At 35.0% G+C, this 6,814-nt stretch overlaps 1 long non-coding RNA gene across 1 annotated transcript; it reads left to right on the forward strand.

Moving 5' to 3' along the window:
* The first annotated feature begins 599 nt into the window (after positions 1-599).
* On the forward strand, positions 600-4,496 carry LOC147386426 (uncharacterized). The gene is made up of 3 exons (XR_015172060.1): positions 600-923; positions 3,229-3,472; positions 3,677-4,496. It is a non-coding gene; the product is annotated as an uncharacterized LOC147386426 (long non-coding RNA).
* The last annotated feature ends 2,318 nt before the right edge of the window (positions 4,497-6,814 follow it).

Raw genomic sequence — 6,814 nt, forward strand, 5'->3', positions numbered from 1 at the left:
ATCAAGACATCTAGATCAATTCCAATAAGATATTGGATCAAAACCTTATCAGATCGGATGAAATCCAAAACATCAATCCAGATTTGAAGTTATCAGAACAGATCGGGTTTTGAGTCTGATCTGATCCATTGAAAGTCCTACAAGGTTGAATAAGTTAAAAATAATTCATCTAAGATTTTGACACATTGAAAATTACAGATTTCTAGAAGAAAATCAAGATTTTTTCGTTTTAGTTAGGAGATTACTTAATAGACCTCATGGAAACTACATGCTTCTAAATGCGGCATGAGTTGTGGGGCGGTATTTTGACAACCTAGATATTAAAATCTTTCTTTCCTAGTGCCCTATCATCTAATGAAATGACAAACTGATTTCATCTAGATCGAGATCAATAACTCAAATTTTTGTTCTATAGAATTGAGTTACTGATCTCGATGATTCATGTTAAAATGTCAAGATCGAAAATTATAACAAATTGAGTTACTGACACTACGTGAAAATTCCAAATTTTAATGAAAAGAATTGTTGGGCCTGGCCTGTCGAATTTTATTACCCAAATTCTGTGGCCAATGGACGACAAATTTCAGGTCCACAAAAAACGTTTCTGCGATTCCCACTCTTCGTCTCTCTCACTCACTCACTCTCTGTGTGTGTCTCTGATCTCTCTCGAATGTCTCTCTCTCTCTCTCTCTCTCTCTCTCTCTCTCTCTATGATCTCTCTGGTCTCTCTCACTCACTCACTTTCTATGTGTGTCTCTGATCTCTTTGATCTTTTTCTTTCTCTCTCTCGAATGTCCCTCCCTGTCTCCCTTGATCTCGTTTATTTCCCAAATGTGTTAATTTTGCACAAAACAAAACCTAAGAACAAATAAAAATTTGATTTATTTACCAAAGAGTTGTTCTCAGATTCTTCAAGTTGAAAGGTAATTTTGTTATTCGATTTCTTTTTCTCCACCGATTAGGATTTCATTTCATTTACAAAAGTGAGATACATGAACATCGACACTATTTCTTCTCATGTCGATCTGTTTAAGAGTTTTTTGAAATCTACGAGATTTTGATAATCTGTTGGTGTTCTTAATCTCTAAAGAGTTCCATTCAATTGCTTCATCATCATGTTTTAGGGTTTTATTAAACCTTATAAGCTTTGGAGATCAGTTAAGTTGTTTCAAAAAAAATAATTTAGAATTTGAGATTTTGTTTTGATACTCGATCTAAATATTGTGGCGATCTATCGATGATTCTGGATTGGATGTTTTGGGGTTGTTTGATTCCTTATTTAATTTTCATTTTTTTTTTTCGTTGATCATAAGATTCATTATTTTAACATTGCTCAAAGATTTGTTGATTTTCTAGCAATTAATTGTATTTCTCTAACTAATATTTTAGATAAAAATAGATCATTTATGTGATGTTTTACGTATTTTAAAATTTTATTATATGTTTTTTGTTCGCTATTTGAGTACTAGTATTCTGTTGAAGTGAATTTGAGGCATCATCTATTCTCACCTGGTTCCTGTGTAGCTGTTTAATGGTTCCCAACTTACACAAACAGTGCCATCAGATTGTTAAACTATTATTTTGCTACATAGTTGTGGGAAGTACTACTTTCAGCATGTTGGAATGTATTGGATTAGTCTCATAAGTCGGTGTTTAGTTTAGTATACATTTCTATGAGTGGTAGTACCAGAGAAGTGTGATCAAAACCCCACCTTCACTTGCTCATAAAAAATGTATCATATGGAGGCTTTCACCTTTCCTGCTTTCGTGGTGATTTGTACAAAAAAAAAAGTGTTGCTTTTAAGAGAGTGAAGAATCTATTCAACCCTATGGCGTAGAAGGCCAAGATAACTATGTATTTGTTGGTCATCCATCAATCTCTATATTTATGGTATCCATTTTTATGATTTTGTCTCTAGGTGTGGAAAAATCATATATGGGTTGTGCAAGTCCTATTGATTTTTTTCTTTTGTCTGATATGTAGGATGAAGTAGCCAAATATATTGGAAAAAAGAAATAGGTTCTTAGTGAATCAAAGGGGGAAGTCACTTAACATAGGGAAGCTCTTTGGTGGAATGATGATGTTCTAAAAGCTGTCAAGTCCAAAAGAAGGGTAAAGTGAAGGACTAGAGGAGGTGAGAAAATTGTTTAACAACGGAATAGATTGAGGAAAACTTCAAGAAGGTGTAAAAATGCTAGAAAGGGAGGCAAAAAGAAGGGTGAAGTGAAGGACTAGAGGAGGTGAGAAAGAATTAACAAATGAATAGATTGAGAAAAACTTCAAAAGACATAAAAATGTTAAAAAGGTATGCAAAAGAGGGGTAGAGTGAAGGACAATGTGTTGACATCAATGAGAATAAGGTTATCGAAACATGATTTTGATATATGAAAAAAATAGGAATATCAGGAAACAATATGATATTATTTTGTGTTGGGCAAGTTAGCCATTGAGGCTGTACCATGATAGTCATGATGATGAAAAAAGAAAAGAGGTAGAAGCTCCATATTGTCAGTTTTGACCTTGAGAATTAGAGTACCTAGTATGTAGTTGGTGAGAATATGGGGAAGGAAATGAGCCTCCTTAAAGTTAAAACTTGGTGACTAAGATGGAGAGATGCTTTTGAAATGCTGTGTGAGTGATGTTTGATCTTTTTTAAGAGTTTGTTAAAATGTTCTGATCTTTTTTAAGTAATTGTTTCAATCCATCATCGAGCATTCTGGCATAAACATAGGAAGAGACTTTCCAAATAAATTACTTAAATGGTGTCAAATTCATCTCTGTTCCAAGATTAAAATAAAATGGGTAATTAGAGAAACTGTAGCATACATGCTTAAATGTGCACCTATAAAAAAATATTATATGCTCAAATTTTTTATTTGTCTTCTTGTAGTTATTTGCTATTATTGTAGTATTTAAGAGATTTCTGTATAAAATTATAATTGTTCAAATTTTGTTAACAGTTGAGGGACTTACCTATTAAATGTGTTAAACCTGTAACACAACTTGATGAAACTCTTCAATGGAACCTTGAGGTCATGGGTTTAATTTCAACTCACCATACAAGAAAGAAGATAAACAAATTATTAGAGAATCCTTCATGTCGATGCACTGTTATCAATTATTTGAGGATTTTGGATTGATCATGTTGTTATTTTTGTACTCTTGTCATCCTTACTGACCATTTCATATCGCTTTTTTCACAATAAGCACCCTTGGAATGTATGCAGAGATTATGACTCTATTTACCACACCACGATAGAATTGCCTATGCTTTGGAAGTAAGGTCATTTGCGAGAGAAATTTCAAAAGCATCATGGGTGGGAAACATAAAACATAGAAGACTCGGACCAATGGCTGGTTCAAGACGAGAACATTATCGAGAAACCTGATCCACAAGCCATGACGCTGCTTCCAATTGTTTTATCTCAAGATAACATATCTTCTTTAACTGATGTGCATACATGTGGAAAGGTAAATGTGTGTTTATTCTATGTATTTTGTTTTTATGTTTGTCTTTGGATGGTTTGCTTTGTGTACTGTCATGTTAGTTTTCTTTAACGTAGGAAACATTAAAATTTTAGAATTTTTTATGATACTTTCGTGTTTTCCACACATACATTTGGTGAAACATTCCAGTTTTTTTAATGTCTATTTGGTTATTTTTCCTTTGACCAGAAAGTCTTGCAAATGAGAGTACTCGAAAACTGCAAAGAACAACATTGTGTGAGTTTCCCAATCTGTTCGTTGAAGATATGTTGGTGTGTCCTAATTGGTATGATGGTGAGCTAGAAAGTCTCTAGTTTTCGTGAAAGTTCATGGATTGATCTAAAGTGGAAGCAGGTTCAGAAGCAACCACAAACTCTGCTGCAGTCGTTGCAGAAGCAGCAATAACAATCTCAAAGCTCTTCTAAAGGAAACGGGAAATGGAGGAAAAAACTATTGTTTCTGTTTCTTTTGTTAGGGGTAATTGGGTCTATATGGTTATTTTGGTTCATAAACAAGAGTACAATTTTGTGGAGGACAGATATGGTTGTCAACACGTGTGATGAGAAGGCCCGGATGTTGCAAGATTAGTTCAATGTAAGCATGAACCTTGTCCATGCCTTGGCCATGTTAACTTTTGCAAAAAACATGGTTAAAATCAACAAGTTGAAAGCTCAACTCAGTAAAGAGTTTGATATAAAGGATCTAAGTGCAACGAGAAATATTCTTGGTATGGAAATCAATAGAGAACGGAAGAGGGGCAAATTGTGTTTGCCCCAACAAAAGTATCTTGAAAAGGTGCTTCGCGTTTTGGTATGGAGAACTCAAAGCTTGTGAGTACTCCATTGGCGGTCCATTTTGTTTGTCAACGACTATCTCCTACTATAGATGAGGATAGAGAGTACATGGCTCAAATTCCATATGCGAGTACTGTGGGTAGTGTTATGTATGCTACGGCATGCATTTGTCTAGACTTTCACATGTAGTTAGTATGATTAGCAAATATACGTAAAATCTAGGGAAGGAACATTAGCAAGCATTGAAATGATTGTTGAGATACTTACGAGGTACTATAGATATTGGTTTGGTGTATCAATGGGATAGTAGTTAAGAGTCTCATATCAGAGATTATGTAGATTTCGATTATGTGGGTGACTTGGATTGGACACGATCTACTACAGGCTATGTTTTCACACTAGCCAATGGCCTAATTATTTAGAGTTTTATGTTGCAATTTACTATTACTTTGTCTACTATAGAGGAAGTGTCTATGACAATCATTGAGGCAGCAAACGAGGCGTTATGGCTTCGTGGTTTAGTTGGTGATTTTGGAATCTCTATGGAGAGTGTTGATGTCCATTGTGATAGTTAGAGTATCATTCACTTGGAAAAGAACTAAGTTCATCATGCATGTACCAAGCATATAGACATCCAATTTCATTTTATACGGAGGATTATTAGAGAAGGGGAGATTACTTTGAAGAAGGTGAGCACGAAGGATAATCCTATTGATATGATGACGAAGGCAATTCCAGCGATCAAGTTTGATTATTTCATGAACTTGATCAATGTTCTACATGTTTGAGCACCTTCAGGGTGTTGGTAATGGTGTTATGTTTGGGATGATGTTGAAGTACACTTCTAAAAGTTTAGGGCCAAGTAGAGATTTGTTGGTTTATGGCCATAATTGGAGTTTTTTAGAGGTATATATCCTGGTGGAATTTTTGTAAATAAAAATGGGTGTTTTGCCCTAAGGTATCATATATATATATATATATATATATATATATATATATATAGAACAACGTTCCTAAGACTCATATTGGGACTCACATTGCGACACACCGTTTTGTCTTATATGGGCAAAAATTTGGAATGGGCTGATTTTTGTGAGGATGATCTCTATGGTGAGGAGATCATCCTTGCCAAAAATCAGCTCATTATGAAACTTCTAGACCGTCCAATTTTTGTTGAAAAATTATAGACCGTCCAATTTTTGTAAATCAATTTTGATGGGGTTAGAAGTTTTGGAATGGGATGATTTTTTGCCAGGATGATCCCCTCATCACAGAGATCATCCTCACAAAAAATCAGCTCATTCCAAACATTTTTGCCCATATAAGACAAAACGGTGTGTCGCAATGTGAGTCTCAATATGAGTCTTAGGAACGTGACCCATATATATATATATATATATATATATGTCCCGTTCAACACCCGATGCTTTACCCTACATGTTTTGTCCTACATGGGTTAGAAGTTTTGGAATAGGCTGATTTTTGGTGAGGATGATCTGTATGGTAAAGAGATCAGTCTCACCAAAAATCAGTCCATTCCAAAACTTCTAACCCATGTAGGACAAAACACGTTTGGTAAAGCGTGGGGTAAAGTGTAGGGTGTTGAACATTTCCCATATATATAAATAGGGAAATGTTCAGCACCAAACATTTTGGCAAAACATTTTTCAAAACATGGGTTAAAAGTTTTGGAATGGGCTGATTTTTGGTGAGGATGATCTCTACGGTGAGGAGATCATCATCACCAAAAATCAGCCCATTCTAAAACTTCTAACCCCATCAGAAATGGTTTACAAAAAATGGATGATCCACGATTGTTCAACTTGTAAACATGGGGCTAGAAGTTTTGGAATGGGCTGATATTTGGTGAGGATGATCTCCTCACCGTAGAGATCATCCTCACCAAAAATCAACTCATTCCAAAACTTCTAACCCATGTTTTGAAAAATGTTTTGCCAAAATATTTGGTGCTGAACGGGACTCATATATATATATATATATAGGGTCCCGTTCGGCACCCTAAGTTTTACCACACACTTTAACAAACGCGTTTTGTCTTACATGGGTTATAAGTTTCGGAATGAGCTGATTTTTGGTGAGGATGATCTCTATGGTGAGGAGATCATCCTCACCAAAAATCAGCTCATTCCAAAACTTCTAACCCCATCAAAATTGATTTACAAAAAATGGACGGTCCACAATTTTTCAACGTGTAAACATGGGGCTAAACATTTCGGAATGGGCTGATTTTTGGGGAGGATGATCTTCTAATCATAGAGATCATCCTCACCAAAAATCAGCTCATTCCAAAACTTCTAACCCATGTAGGACAAAAAACGTTTGTTAAAGTGTGTGGTAAAACTTAGGGTGCTGAACATTTCCCATATATATATATATATATATATGGTCCCGTTCAGTGCCTCACTCTTTACCAAACACAATAACAAACGTATTGACGCCGTTGAATTAGACATGATCGAACGGCTGAGATAAAAAGTTACGTTTAAGTTATAACTTAAACAATATTTACAGC

This window comes from Akebia trifoliata, chromosome 14, assembly GCF_017979445.1.
Source record: "Akebia trifoliata isolate Shusen 1 chromosome 14, ASM1797944v1, whole genome shotgun sequence".
Classification (NCBI taxonomy): Eukaryota; Viridiplantae; Streptophyta; class Magnoliopsida; order Ranunculales; family Lardizabalaceae; genus Akebia; species Akebia trifoliata.